The sequence below is a fragment of the Eumetopias jubatus genome, unplaced genomic scaffold, assembly GCF_037043125.1.
Source record: "Eumetopias jubatus isolate StellerSeaLion01/CBP00866 unplaced genomic scaffold, mEumJub1_p1.0 scaffold_2, whole genome shotgun sequence".
Taxonomy (NCBI): Eukaryota; Metazoa; Chordata; class Mammalia; order Carnivora; family Otariidae; genus Eumetopias; species Eumetopias jubatus.
Genome location: NW_028274808.1, coordinates 77,329,662 through 77,346,431, shown reverse-complemented (window position 1 = coordinate 77,346,431; position 16,770 = coordinate 77,329,662). Strand labels below are relative to the sequence as shown.

General features: G+C 38.6%; 1 pseudogene; it reads left to right on the top strand.

Moving 5' to 3' along the window:
• Positions 1–12,879: 12,879 nt before the first annotated feature.
• On the top strand, positions 12,880–14,682 carry LOC114225588 (hsc70-interacting protein pseudogene; annotated as a pseudogene).
• The last annotated feature ends 2,088 nt before the right edge of the window (positions 14,683–16,770 follow it).

Genomic DNA, 16,770 nt, shown 5'->3' with positions numbered 1-16,770 from the left:
GTATGGAAGGGTCACTATAGAGGCATTTGATCAATACAATATAAAAGGCTTGACTATAGAATTGGTTGTATAACTTCTTGACCCTGCTGATAACAGCAAGAATTTCCTTGTTGACCTTATGTTCTGTGGATGAAACAGGTTTTGATTAGGACAAAATTGAGAATTCAATGCCCTCTCCCATGTTGTGCGTTAGCACTGCTCTGACTCTGCTGGGAGAGCAGCAGTAACAAGAAACAGGGTTATACTCATCCTAACATACCATCTTTCACTCAAAAATCAGTGATAACTCAAGATTATGGATAATCCCCTTCTACCGGAAGTCCAACACCATCGACGGTCTTTGTAGAGTGATAAAACAGCACCTTTTGGGAGGGAAGAAAAATATGTTAGAAACAAAATAATTCTAAAAATTTGGAAGCTTTCTTTTTTTGAGAAAGAGCATCCTGGGTTTTACATGGATTTTCTTGAGCAGCATGCTGAGGTCATTTCTACAGTTGCTAAGAAGCATCTTTCCTTTCATCACTTTATTGAAATGAAAACTTCCCGAGGGTTCATCTTTTGCTGATACCTATCCATGTTCAATATTACAAACAAAATTAGAAATAATTCTTGGGATTCTAGAATCTAAAATCTGATTTTAAAAAAAGATTCCAGATACAGCAGAGATTCTTAGTATCGGACTCCAAAAACTCCTTGTTGAACAATTGGTTAGCTTTGGTGGCATTGTTGATGAGCTGCTGTTGATAATTGTAAAGGTTAAGTTTTGCAAAGCCTCCACCTCAGGGAGGAAAAAATCAGAATCTATTGAGAGCACCCTCAAGTGTGGGTATTACTTAAGGGGCTTATTCAAACATAGTCTTAGCTTATGTGACTTTGGTGCTAGCATAATTGATGTAGGTCCCCAGGCTCATGAAACTAGATGGGAAACATATGACCATATGCTGAGGATCTTCCGTTGTACACAATACTGAACTTTACTATACTTCAGTTTCTTCATCTATAAAAATGAGGATAATGATAATAATAGCACTACCATCCCTGCAAAAATGCTTAGAACCGCTCCAGGCACCCAGTAAATGCTCAGCAAATGGTGACTTTTATATTTTTTCTGACTTTCAAGTGAATTGAGGGACTAGTTCACCAAAAGCAATCTTACTGGGTCCCTCTAGTTCTTCTGAGAAACTGTTTTTAAGCTTCTCATTCTTGAGGAATCTGCTGACAACTTCCTGTCATTTAAGAAATTCTTAAAACTGGAATGCACAAGATAATGCAGTTTTACAAAGTAAAACAGATTCCCTTACCAAGTGGATGATTTCATTTGTGAAATTTGGATCTTTGAAGAATGACTGATGGTGCTGTACAAGCTATGCCTCCAATTATCTCACAAGGTTTTTTTCACAGTTTTGTTTTACATATTTTAAGTGAAGCAGGAGTAGGGATGGACCTTATTATGCCTTGCAATTTGCACACAGCAATTGCCAAGGGCACCACATATTTCTGTCCTTAGTCTTTTATTTGGTTCACTTCTGGAAAAAAAAGGAAAGGCTATCAGCCACAGAAAATAAGCTGATCATCAACATTAAAAATCTTCAATATGCTCCTAAGACAGTCCTTTTCACATAAGCAGTGCATATTCAGTATGGATATTTAGAAAAATATTTTCCATATCAAAAATAAAATAAAATTAATTCAACCACACAGAGATATTCACTGTTAATATTTTGATGTGTATAATTCTAGTCTTTATACCCCCCCACGTATACATACCTGTACACACAAACACACACATGCACACGTGCATACACATAAGTAAACTTTGGATTATACATGACATTCTTTTTGATAATATACTGTTTTCACTTAATGTATCATGAATCTACAGACAAATCTTCCAAAAAAAAAAATAGGTGGATATCCTGGCAAACAGACTATGGGTTGAGGGGATCTTCCCAAAGGACTGAAAGGAATGGTCAGGGGAAAGCAAGACTCTGTGCAGGATGAGCAGAAATATGGGCAAGGATTGCAAGACAGAGAGGGACTCGGACATCAGGAAACAAGATGGGGGCGAGGTAAAGTCTTGGTAAATGCAACAAAGGACAAACACACAAACAAAAAAAGAGTACAGTTATTAGACTTGAGACTAGTGACAAGATTGTCCTGACGTGTAGATGCTACTGCGGTTGGGCAAGCTGATCAGAGCGACAGACCGCAGTGTCAGGTTAGCTTTGGGCTAGAGGCAGTTACAGTGGTGGGGGCAGCAGCTTCCTGACCATTAGATTTCAGTGATGGTGGTATGAACTTGAAACTAAAAGTTCCGTGGCAGGCCCCAACTTGCACTCTTTCAGCCTTTCCTAAGATCCCATAAACATCTAATTCCTTGTATTAAGTCTCTTTCTGGGAGACTTCTGATTTCCAGTTTGGCACAGAAAGAGCATGGAAGTTGTCACTCTGTCTTCACAACAAGAAAAAATGCTGAACAAACTGAAAATCAACAGCTCTTCTTAGATCCCAAAACTAGAGAGACAGGTGCATACAGAAAACCACAACTTACCAGCTTATGTAGGAACAGAAGCCCACACCTGGAGCCAGTATTGGTAGGAACACTTCAAACTGTAATTGAGGAATTTCTGAAGGCTCAGTGTAGACTAACTTGAGAGTTAAAAATTCCAAGGGGGCCCAGTCTTTTGTGTATGTGTGTGTGTGGGGGGGATGCTCCCACACACTTATAAGTTTTATCTCCAGAGCTACAAGGTTTCTCACTGTGATGATCAGAGAAAAAAAATCCTCTCATGCTTCCCACAAGATGAAAAGAAAAGTAACCATTTTGAAATATGCATAGAGACCTTTGTTATCTTCCATAGGGTCTGCCCTCAAGGGAGACTATTTTGCAGAAGCCTAACTGGACTCGGGTTTTACCAAAGCCTAACTGATCTGAGGGAAGGGAAGCACCCACCTCCAGCCCCTCTCCCCTTCCTCTCTCACTTAAGGCAGAGGAGGGGGAAGTGAGAAGCATGCATGAAGGTCACAGCCCAGGGACAAAGGCTCATTAAAAGACAAACCCAATCACGGGACTTATAGAATGCTTCCTTCCCCCCAAACCTCACCAACATCAATAGAGCTTCTGTATGAAAACGGGATTACAACTGAAAGAACTGCAAGCCTCAGACCCTATTTAAGAGGTCTGTAGGAAAACATAAAGACAATAGGACAAAAACAAAGACTAGAGGAAATTTCAGCCTCTGACACTACAGCTATAGTAAAGCAATAATAGCCAAATTAACATAAAACTCACACTCAAAGCCTGTTTACATACACATATATCAGATCATCACTGTGTACACTTTAAATATCTGACAATTTTATTTGCCAATTATACCTCATAAAGCTGAATTTTTTCAAAACTCTATTTACTTCAGTTCTTTTTACTTGATACATCACGTCCGACTTTCAAAAAAATTTTTTTGAAAGGCATGTTAAAAGGCAAAAAACACAGTCTAGGGAGGTAAAACATGTGTGAGACCCAGACTCAGATATAGTGGGGATTTTGGAATTGTCAGACCAGGAATCTAAAATAACTATGATTAATATTCTAGGGATTCTAATGGAAAAAAGTAGACAACATACAAGAATAGATGGGTAACATAGGCAAAAAGATGGAAATTCTAAGAACCTAAAAAAATGCTAGGAATCAAAAACACCGTAGCTGAAATGAAGAATGCCTTAATGGACTCATCAATACACTGGACACAGCCGAGGAAAGAATCAGCAAGCTTTAAGAAATGTCAATTGAAACTTCTAAAATTGAATCTAAAGAGAGAAAAACAATGAAAAAGACAAAACAGAATATCCAGGAACTGAGAGACCATCACAAAAGATATGCATAATGGGAATACCAGAAGGAAAAGAAAGAGAAAAAGGAACAGAAGAAATATTTGAATAATGGCTGAGAATTTTCTAAAATTAATTAACAGCCACAGGTCTAAGAACTCAAAAAACGCAAAGCAGAATAAATACCTGAAAATCTACACCTAGGAGTCTCATAGTACAAGGCAGAAAATCAAATCCTTTCTATTTGAAGCCACCAAAGTCATTTCTATTTCCTGTACTGAACACCAGCTATGTGATTGCTTACTTAACTTCCCAAACTTTGGCCTCTTCTTGTATAAAATGAGGGCAGTAATATCTGAGTAAGAGAGATGTTGTGAGAATTAGATACTGTATCTAAAGTGTGTGGCATAGTGATATATAGATAAATAAGCATGCCTACACTTCTACAGTATAGATATATTTGCTCAGTATGTGTTAGTTATAATCATCATTATTACAGCACCAGTTCAGAATTCTTTCATTTTTCTGATGGCAAATTACTGGTCCATGCCAAGCCCAGGAGGAGCTACATGCCCCCAGGTGTGAAGGTGAACAGTTGTTGGGGCAGAAAGCCAGACAGAGCATTCTATTAACCTCCTGAATTCTCAGGGACATGCTCTTCTGCTTACCTCTCCAGGGTACTTGCACTTCATTGCCAACTTCCTGCACCATATGGCATCCGTTCTTCCTAATTTGTAGTGTCAACAGCTCCTTTTCCTCTATTCCAAGGGCCTCTCAGACATGGTCCTTATACTCCCACACTTTTTACAATCTTCTAACTCCTGTGTTTCAACATTTTTGCTAGACTTATATTTCCAGTTCATAGGAGTGAATACAGTTATAATCACAGGATTTTCCCACATGTATAGCATAGTATTGGGAACAAGGGTAATTTTGTCCACCAGAGACATTCTCACACCTAAAATGAGATTATGATATTTAGAGTTGACATACACTGCAAGTGCACAGCTCAGTCCTGAACAATTCCCGGAGCTCCATGTGACTCAGCTTGCTGGAAGTTGCATATAAAGATATACAGTCTAATTGCCAAGTGAAATCAAAGAGGATTCTATTCTTCATTTGTGCTCTTGAAGAACATTTAGAGAGGTTGAGACTTGTTTTCCACATCCTCTCTTCTCCCCGATTTTCTCACTTGGCACAGTTGTTCCTAAGCCTCTCATTCAACAACACCCTCCAAATGAGTTGTTCTCATTTTAGAAACAAAGAAATGGATCCTTAGAGAAGAAGCACATCACAGATTATGTGAGAATATGTGAACCTAAACAACTGACTCCACAATATGGAATCCCTGCTCAGACTTCTTCCTTTACCCCATTCTTCCACCCAGCTCTAACTCCCAACCCATTTGTCCAAGTTCACTACTTCCAAAGCCATGTGGAGGTACCTCAGCAGTGCCCTGGCCTTTTGTGAGAATATCACCACCATGCCACGGGTATTTGTCAGATGTTCCCAAACATAATAGCGGGATCAGTGTGGGACTCTTCCTGCACCAAAATGATAGCTCTCCGGACCCAAAGAGAAAAGAGACAGACCCTCCCTACTGCAGATTTAAAATCAAATAGCTCCGAGAAACTGTCCTGTGGGTTTTTTTGGAGCCTACGGTGACAACAACAGTATTAAAAAAGAGGGGATGGGAGCATGGAGATTTCCCATGTTGGCCAAGATAGAGTATGTCTCCCTAGATAGCCTAAGTCTCCCACGGACTACACTTAAAACTCTGAACGAGATACAAAAAGAAGCTGCCTAAAGTCCTTGACAAGTAAACAATAGCAGGAAGATTAGGGAGGAAAGCCAAAACATGAAAAACATAGTGAATAGCAATGAATTTCATGATTTTTTCCCCCTCTCATTTATCTCCTGACTTTGACTGGATAGCAGGTTTAATCAGGGAACTACTTAGTGGATGCATATGGTAAAAACGCCAAAAGAAGACAACTTTCTGGCCAGAAGACCAAAAAAGGGGTCCCTGAGAGCCAGAGAAACACACACAGCTCCCCTAAGCATTGATCATCTCTTGCAAAATTGGCCACAACTTCCAGTTGACACCTGCCGGTAGGGAACATAAAGCCAAATTCCTCTGATTATCACAGCTCCTTGCCCATGCTGCTGTCACCACAATCTGCAAACAAGAACCATAGGCCCCAATCTCATCTAACTTCTGTGTGCAATTGCAGACTTATGGGTTTCATTTTCCATACCTTCAGCAACTAAGAACTGGGGGGTGGGAGGACAGATGGCAATCCTCTGGTGATCTGTCCATAATGCCCTCCTTCCCAGTTTCTCTTTTCCACAGTTCCAGTACCACGGGAACAGGTCAGCCAGGCTGCTTCTAAGAAATTGATCTATGGTAGAACAAGATACTAGTGTTCCCTTTTTGCACACGTCCTCAAAGCTTTATGAGCAGAAACTCTGGAAACTTTCCTTGGTCTCAGATAAGGGGAAGCACCTTGTCCTCTCCTCCATGGGGATGGGAGTGGCCGTCAGTGCACACTGCATCCCCCCCCATAAAAATGACTCCCTCTCTTCTATTGATTCAGGGTGTGGGCGCTAGAGTGGTAGAAGGACCAGTCCTGAAGCATCTTGGGAAAACTTGTGGTAAAGAGACTATTCCTAATTATGAAGATAGCCTATGGGATCCTGGATACTTTTGTCCTCAGCTTTTGATCTGAGTTATAATTTGAGGACAATAGGAAAATCATATCAGACATCTTCATGCAAAATCAATTATGGGATTGGAAAATAACTAGTCCCAGTGGACAATAAAGAATAAGGGCAATGTTTTCAAATGATCCCCCATGCATCTCAGGTTGACTCTCTCTAACCAAGTGGTAGCTTCTCATCCAGTGTTTTCAAAATGGGCTTGACCCATGGTTGAGGCATAAACTCAGTTTCATCAATCACTCAAGTAGATGTTGGCTAGCATCATTTAAGGTGAAATAGAATGGAATAGATGAACATATTTTATGAAATTTTGGTTTGAAAAGCCCTGCTCTAACTGGTAAGGCAGAGAAAGAGATAGTAAATGAGGCACACACGGTAGAAAATCTGTCACGCTGTGATTTCCACAGAAGAATCCTCCAGCAATAAGTAAGGTTTTACCCTCACCTAATGAATGTTGAGGAAAATATATAAAACATGAAGAAAATATAAAATTCAAAAAGAGTCAGATTTTGACATTTGAAATTTTTTTGAAGATGAAAAGTACTATTTCTTCAAATCCATTTATCGCCCACCCAAGTCTGAGAAACTGAGCTAACCAATGTAAAGCTCTTGGCACAGTGCTAACATTCTTTAAGTGCTAATGAAATATATCTTGTATTATTATTGTTGTTGTTGTTATTCATTCATTTCCTGAAAGTTCTTCCTAGTTAGATACTATCCAGTTTCCTAAGGTAATGCCACACTGTTAAAATATCCATAGATATAGTGTTGGGGAGGGAGAAAAAGCCTACACCTTAAAAGTATTTTTTAATGTTGATTTTGTCATTTCTTTTGCTTAAATCCAGTGTTAGGATGACCTAACTTTAGAAGCAAGAGAACTTAACATTTATTTTCATCACAATTAGAATGATTTGCTCTGCCCTTTCTGTAGGCAGAAACTTAAATCCAAATGAGATTCTGAAGTGGAAAATAACATGCACAAGTAAGTGCTGTCAAGACTTATGCCAGATGCTACTCTGTGAGTTTTGAGTGCATTAATTTCAGCATCATTATATCCTAATATCAGCTGACACCACAAAGACTCAGGTATATCAAGACTCTTGTTTCTTTTCACTCCTGGTCCCTTCCCCCACCTTTTCTTCAGTTCCAGGACCCACTCTCTGTTATGACTGGGTTTACAAATTTATCTGCATCCAAGCTGAATTCATTTCTGAGACAGAAAGCAGTTAGGTAGGTTTTTGTTCAGTAGCAGACCTTGGGTTTCCTCACCTGTAAAGTGCACACACTAATCGTATCTTCTTAGTACAGAGCCTAACATAAGAAAGAGCTTACTAATAATTATTATTAGCTCTCGCGACTTTTATTATCATTAGTTTTAACAAGGTCCACCCTGATATTTATGCTTTTTCTAAAAGACCATAATTAGATTCTGGCTTCTTATTTTCCCTTCTGGGGTTTCCAAAATCTCCCGACTAGGCAGCTGTCCACTAAGCCTATGCCTACAGTTTGGCTCAAACTATTTTTTAAAGGACTGGGACAAAGTCTTCTTTTCTTTTTTATCCACTACAGAAGTTAGCACAAATGTTAACAAAGCTTTTTAAATAATTTTCTTTTATTTAAATTCATCCAAAATCACAGAATAATTTTTCAGACGTTGCTTTTCCCTTTTTTGTGTATATTTTTAAAAATTGCAATAGAATAATGTATACTTTCTGTTGGAAAAGTGTGAGAGAGAGAACATGAAAATCAGAGTCAGTTAAAGAAGAAAGACAAAAATTCTTGGCCTTAGAGTAGGGATGTCTATAAAGAGAAAAAAGTCCTTAAACTAGAAGGTTTCCCAAGATAATGATTTCCTTTGCTCTATGATTCTGAAAACACTATAATGGTTATTTGGAAGGGATTGAGGACTTTAAAGTTTGTTTTGAAAGTGTATGGCAAACAAAAATCAAAGTGAAGTAAATTTGAAATTTGTTTCCAAATTCAAGTGAAATAAATATGAATCCATAACAATATTTACTCAAAATCTATGGCACTGAGAAAATATTTTCCTTAATAATACAGCTATCTATATATAATGAGTGAGGGGGCCAAAAATGTTTTAAAGATTTGGAGTCCTTCTGTCAAAACCATTTAGAACCACAGACTTAGACTATTAGATTTTGAGGCAAGGTCCTGCTATTATATGACCACAAACACTTGGAAGCCATGTCACCACAAGAGAAAAATAGTAGAACCACCACCGTGAAGTTCAGCTCTTCACATTTTCTACCATGGCTTCCTGCTGACAGCCCCTACACCGTTCTGCCTCTCCAGGAGACTGCAGGCGGCCTGCAAAGTCAAACAAACCAATCATTTCTTTGCCAAGAATGGAGGATAAAACACTAGGCCTTAATGTATATCCTGGCTCAGTTATCTACTAGACCTGTGGCTTTAGGTAAGTTACCTCTCTGCACATTTTACATATTCACTTATTCATTCATTTGGTCAGTCAGTAAATGTTTTTGGGCACCTACTATGTGCCAGGCACTGTGATAGTCATTGAGGATATAATCAGTGGTGTATAAAATGAACAGAGTGTTTGAGACCGACACCAGGGGTTGGCTAACCATACCTACTGTCAACCCACTATTCCCCAAATAGCTGCATGGCATGACATCACTCCCCCGAGTCACTTTTCTCATCTATAAAATTGCTGGGTTGGTCTATATGTCTTTTATGATTTCATCTGGCTCCATGATTATATCTGTCTGAATTCTGGGTACTATTAGTTAAGTTTCTACCTTGTGCAAACACTAAATAAAACTGAGCTGGAATGGGAAGATAAAACATGATGGCAGGCTAGGGCCTCCCAAAGCCATGGGGGGAGTAGGCCATTGTCTTCATAGCATGTGTATGGGAGAACTACAAGCTGTCTCAGCCCAAAATACCTCCCCTACCAAAGCAACCATCAATGGAGGGCACACAGAAACTGGAAGATCACAGCATGTTCTTCCCAACCCCCAATAATCTTATACCAGTAAATCTAAGTTAAAACGATCGGGGAGGGGCACCTGGGTGGCTCAGATGGTTAAGCGTCTGCCTTCGGCTCAGGTCATGATCCCAGGGTCGTGGGAGCAAGCCCCATATTGGGCTCCTGGCTCAGCAAGGAGCCTGTTTCTCCTTCTCCCTCTGCCTCTCTCCCTGCTCAGGCTCTCTCCTCTCTCTCTCTCTCTCTCTCTGTATCTCTGTGTCTCAGATGAATAAATAAAATCTTTAAAAAAAATAAAATAAAATAAAAATAAAACAATCGGGGATAGAAAGCACTCACAAAAGAGTGAGGATACCATCTGTCCTGAGGAAGGAAGAAAGGTTGATTCACATAAGTTACCTTGGTAGTGGATTGCATATGATACTTACAGGATGTTTGTGGTAAATAAAATTTGCTACTGGGGGTACAGGTTTTGCTATTTGACTGTGGTAGGTTTGCACTGCTTCAGTTACCCTGTTGCATGCTCTAAGCCTAGGTCACAACAGGGTGGTAGACCATTTCCCTCTTGAAGTGTACTGGAACTCCTGACATCAAGCAGGAAAGAAGGCAAATTCTTTTTGAATTTTATATTTTCTTCATGTTTTATATATTTTCCTCAACATTCATTAGGTGAGGGTAAAACCTTACTTATTGCTGGAGGATTCTTCTGTGGAAATCACAGCGTGACAGATTTTCTACCGTGTGTGCCTCATTTACTATCTCTTTCTCTGCCTTACCAGTTAGAGCAGGGCTTTTCAAACCAAAATTTCATAAAATATGTTCATCTATTCCATTCTATTTCACCTTAAATGATGCTAGCCAACATCTACTTGAGTGATTGATGAAACTGAGTTTATGCCTCAACCATGGGTCAAGCCCATTTTGAAAACACTGGATGAGAAGCTACCACTTGGTTAGAGAGAGTCAACCTGAGATGCATGGGGGAATCATTTGAAAACATTGCCCTTATTCTTTATTGTCCACTGGGACTAGTTATTTTCCAATCCCACAATTGATTTTGCATGAAGTTGTCTGATATGATTTTCCTATTGTCCTCAAATTATAACTCAGATCAAAAGCTGAAATGAGAACTACAAAAGAGAACAAAATGATAAATCTAGGACTGAAAATTACAATGTCAAAAATGAATAATTTATTCCATGGGGTTAATAGTAGAGTAGACAATGTGTAAGAAAGAAACATTGAAGATAAGTTGATAGAAATGATGCAAACTGAAGTAAAAAGAGGGAAAAAAGAATGAGCAAAAATTTGAACAAAGCATCTGAAACCCATAGGACAATATTAAATGGTTTAACACACATGAAATTAGAGTTTCAGAAGAAAGGGAGGTGAGAAAATGGGGTAGAAGAAATACTTGAAAATAAAATGTTTGATAATTACCCAAAGTTGATGGGAGACATTAAGCCATAGATCCAAGAAGTTCGGCAAACTCCAAGCAGAATAAATTACAAAGAAAGCTAAATCTAGACACATCATAGTCAACATGCTAAACACCAAAGTTGAAAAGGAAAAAAAAAAAAACCAACCACACATAAGCAAATAGATAAAAGAGATGTAACACATTCAGGAAAACAACATTAAAAATGAATCTGACATCTCATCAGAGACAGTGATGGCTAGAAGACGGTAGCATCTATCAACCTAGAATTTTATATCCAGTAAAAATATCCTTCACATTAAAGGTAAAGACATTTTTGGACAGACAAAGCTAAGATAATTCAGCTCCGGCAGACTTGTCCCATAAGGAATGCCAAAAGAAATTCTTCAAGCTAAAAGGAAATGATGTCAGATGAAAGCCCAGAGATGCAGAAAGGAATGAAGAGCACTAGAAAGGGGTAAATATGTGAGAAAACATAAAAAATCATTTTTAAAGATCTTTATATATAATTTTCAATTCCTTGAAAAGATGATTAATTCTTTAAAAATGCTAGTGATGCGCCTGTGTGGCTCAGTCAGTTAAGTGTGATTTGGCTCAGGTCATGATCTTGGTTTTGGCTCTTGATTTTGGCTCAGGTCATGATCTCAGGGTTGTGAGATTGAGCCCTGCATCACGTTCCATGCTGGGTGTGGAGTCTGCTTGGGATTCTCTCTCTCCTTCTGCCCCCAATTTCTAAAGAAAAAAAAAAAGAAGTCTCATTTAAAAAAAAATACTAGGAATGTGTTAAGTATGTATAGAGAAAAATTATGGCAACGAGAGCATAAGTGAGGGAAAGGGTTAACTAGAATTGTACCTCTGTAAGTTACCTAGATTTTTATGAAGTGATGTGTTATTATTTGAATGTACATTATGATAACATATGAATGTCCATTTTTTTCATGAAGATAGAAGCGTTCTCATTTTTTTTAATTTTTTTATTTAAATTCAATTTAATTAACATATACTGTATTATTAGTAGCAGGGGTAGAGTTTAGTGATTCACCAGTTTCATATAATACCCAGTGCTCATTACATCAAGTGCCCTCCTGCAAGCCCATCACCCAGTTACCCTATCCCCCCACTGCATGTCTATTATAATCTCTGTAAAACCGCAGTTATCAAGACCGTGTGGTATTGTCATAGAATAGACAAATAGCTTAAGGGAATGGAATAGTAGAGAATCCAAAAATAGAGCTACATATATATGGTCAATTGATCTTCAACGAAGGTATCAGCACAATTCAATGGGAAAGGAACATCTTTATAATACATAGAAACAATCAAATTTACATATGGGAAAAATTGAACCAGACTCCTACTTCATTCTATATTAAAAAATTAATTTAAGGTGGATTATAGACCTAAATATAGAAGTTAGAACCATAACATTTCTAGAAAAAAAAGGAGAATAATTTTATGACTTATCATAAGCTGACTTAGGACACTGAAAGAACTAACCATATAAGAAAAAAATGATACATGAACTTCATTAAAATAAAAAACCTCTGCTCATCAGAGGAAACTATTAAAGCAAATAAATAGGCCAGACAAAATCTGGGAGGTCATACACTAATACACATATGTAACAAATGATTTGTATCCAGAATTATAAAGAACTCACACAAACCAATAAGAAAATTACAACCAATTTAAAAATAACAAAGCTTTTAAATAGATACTTCAAAAGATGTACCAGTAGTCAACAAGCACATGAAAAGTTACTCAATTTCATTAGCCACCAGGAAAATATAAATTAAAATAATTTTATACCCACTAAATTGCTGATATCAGAAAGACTGGCAATGAATTAATACTAACAAGGATGTGCAAAACTGTTTTGACAGTTTCTTTATAAGAAACTATATCTAGGTTCTGCCTTGCAGCAGCCGCCCCCTTCTACACAATCACGCTGAGCTAGTACACGGACCTGGAATCGGGCCGCAACCTCAGCCGCGCCTGCCGCCTGCCACCGCCTCTGGACCATGGACCCCCGCAAAGTGAGCGAGCTTCGGGCCTTCGTGAAAATGTGTAAGCAGGATCCGAGCGTTCTGCACACCGAGGAAATGCGCTTCCTGCGGGAGTGGGTGGAGAGCATGGGGGGTAAAATACCACCTGCCACTCATAAAACTAAATCAGAAGACAATATCAAGGAAGAAAAAACAGATAGTAAGAAGGCGGAGGAAAACATAAAGACAGACGAACCATCAAGTGAGGAAAGTGATCTAGAAATTGACAATGAAGGTGTGATTGAACCAGATACTGATGCCCCTCAAGAAATGGGAGATGAAAATGTAGAGATAACCGAGGAAATGATGGATCAGGCAAATGATAAAAAAGTGGCTGCCATTGATGCCCTAAATGATGGCGAACTACAGAAAGCCATTGACTTGTTCACAGATGCCATCAAACTGAATCCTCGCTTGGCCATTCTCTATGCCAAGAGAGCCAGTGTCTTCATCAAATTACAGAAGCCAAATGCTGCCATTCGAGACTGTGACAGAGCTATTGAAATAAATCCTGATTCAGCTCAGCCTTATAAGTGGCGAGGGAAAGCACACAGACTTCTGGGCCATTGGGAAGAAGCAGCACATGATCTTGCCCTTGCTTGTAAACTGGATTACGATGAAGATGCTAGTGCAATGCTGAAAGAAGTTCAACCAAGGGCCTAGAAAATTGCTGAACATCGGAGAAAGTATGAGCGAAAACATGAAGAACGAGAGATCAAAGAAAGAATAGAAAGGGTTAAGAAGGCTCGGGAAGAACATGAGAGAGCCCAGAGGGAGGAAGAAGCCAGACGACAATCAGGAGCTCAGTATGGCTCTTTCCCAGGTGGCTTTCCTGGGGGAATGCCTGGTAATTTTCCTGGAGGAATGCCTGGAATGGCAGGGGGGATGCCTGGAATGGCAGGAATGCCTGGGCTCAATGAAATTCTTAGTGATCCAGAGGTTCTCGCAGCCATGCAGGATCCAGAAGTTATGGTGGCCTTCCAGGATGTGGCCCAGAACCCAGCGAATATGTCAAAATATCAGAGCAATCCAAAGGTTATGAATCTCATCAGTAAATTGTCAGCCAAATTTGGAGGTCAAGCATAACGCCCTTCTGACAAATAAAGCCCTTGCTGAAGAAAAAGCAACGATCGCCTAATGGATGTCGCAATAATACAAACCAGTGTACCTCTGACCTTCTCATGAAGAAAGCTGGGGTGCTGTGAAGAGAATCCCTACCCCTCTGCCCCACATGCAACTGAAACATTCTATAGTGGTTTGCCATTAGGGTATTCATTCAGATAATGTTTTCCTACTAGGAATTACAAACTTTAAACACTTTTTAAACTGTAAAAATATTTAAAAACATATTAAAAGGGTGTGTTAGTCCCTACATTTTTCTTTACTAATCATTTCAGTTTTTTTCCTTTGGATTAATTGGGCAAGGAAGATACTTCAGTGTGGAAGATTTATTGCTCAGTTTGAGTGAAAGGTTTATTAGTGGGAGGTAGATACAACATTTAAATAGATGAAGTCTGAGTTGGAGATATGGTTTCTGAGGCATTTTGACTTGTCTTTTTAAAAGCTTTATTTTTTGAACACAATTTATTTGGATAAAACCATTGGGACCACCAGTATTGCAGTATGACCTGGGTAGGGACCGGAAGTGCTTGGCAGGGCAGCAGCAACCTTACTCCTTTTATATAGTGCGCACCCTTGTGCAGATGCATTTAAATCTTACACTGTGGTGAAGGGATAATTTTTATAATGCTGCAGTAGAATTGGATTACTTAGCTGTGTTCTTGTCTGATATAGAAAATAAATGTTTGCATTATTTCCACATAGGGGAAATAAGGGAATACTTTTCATTTTATATTTCTGTGTTTAGAGTGACCTTCCTGGTCAGGAAATACCCATCTCTTTGTGTGCTTTCTACTTGTTTTTACCTCCCCCCTGCCCCCCCCATACTCTTTTTGGGCTAAAGATAGTCCTTTTTCACTGGCTTCATCACTACTGTATCATTCACAGCATAATTGTGCGAGTATATGTCATGCTGGGTTTAATATGTAATATAGTGATTATGTAAGGTAATACCCATAACAGCTGTAGTTTCTTACTTGGCCAAGCGATTTCATTTAAATTATAGGTTTCCACTTTGGTGAAATCTTACCATGTCAAAAGATGTTGGAAGGAGGGATTCCCTTTGGTGTTCAGTCTTCTACTTGGGAAATACTGTTGCAGTTGGAGTTTATCTTACATTATTCATCTTCATAGTTTGGAGAGTATGAGGTTTGAATTCACTGATACACATAGAGGGGAACCAAACTTCTTGATCCAACATGAATTATAAAATTGTTGAGATCCATGGTTCTTCATTTTGGGGTTGATGAGTCATTGTGCTCCTGTTTAGCTCCTAAATACTGCACCATATTCCCCACCTCTCCTTTTTCTCCCTCCCTCTCCTCCAAGGATAAAGAAATGATAAATTTTCTGTTGTACATTCAACTCTCAACATTAATTAAGACAAAGTCCAGGCACTGTACCAGGAATTGCTAGGGTTCTACCTGTCTTTCAGTTTAAAGTGCTGGTGTTTATAAAAACAGTTTCAAGGGTAGGGATGAGACCCTCTGTACTTTGCTTATTTTGAAGAATCAGTGGTAGGAGCAGTGAAAAAAATTCCATGGAATACATTTTTGAAGTAGCACATTTCTGAAGTCATAAGTAAGTTGATTCAGGTTCTAACCCTTTGCTGTACACAAGCAGATAGAAATGCATCTGTTATATGAGTGAGAAAAGGCTGTATGCTAACTGAGCATGCTTTTTAAACCCTTTAAAAATACTCAGCATATAAACTTGCGTTTGAGCTTGCCAGTGGGTTTTTGTTGTTGTTGTTGTTAATGTGTGTTCTCTCTCAGATTTTCTAATGTGTGCTGTGAATAACTCAAGAAGACCAGTTCCTTTTGGGTTCCTTATTTGATTTACTTAATTATATATTAAGTACATTCTAACATTGCAAACATTACCGTAAGTGGGTAAAAGTAAAATTGGTCTTCTGAAAAAAAAAAAAAAAGAAAGAAACTATATCTAAGGGACGCCTGGGTGGCTCAGTTGGTTAAGCCTCTACCTTCGGCTCAGGTCATGATCCCAGGGTCCTGGGATCGAGTCCCACATTGGGGTCCTTGCTCAGCAGGGAACATGCTTCTCCCTCTGCCTACCTCTCTCTCTCTCTCTGACAAATTAAAAAAATAAATAAATAAAAATCTTTAAAAGAAAAGAAACTATATCTAAACCTACCTTATAACCAAGTAATTCCACTCCTAAGCATTTACCCAAGGGAAATTAAAACTCAGTCCACAAAAACAAAACAAAACAAAAAACTAACTTTTTACTAGAAAGTCTATAGCAGCTTTAATTGTTAGGAGTCAAAAACTTGAAATAATTCAATGTTCATCAACAAGGGAAAGGAATACTATTCAGCAATAAAAAGGAACAAACTACTGATAAATCAACAATGTGGATATATCTCCCAAATACAATATTGAGTGAAGCCTGACACAAAAGAAGGTATACTGTGATACATTGTAATGTATATAACTTCACTTATAAGAAGTCAAAGACCCAAGGTAACTACCATCTCTATGGTAGCAGAAATCAGAAAGTGGTTGCCTAGAGCAGAAAGAATGACTGGACAAGAGGAGATACTTTGAGGTGATGGAAATACTCTCAATTTGGTTAATTGTTTATATGGGTATATACAATTTTCAAAACTCACCAAACTACACACTTAGTAT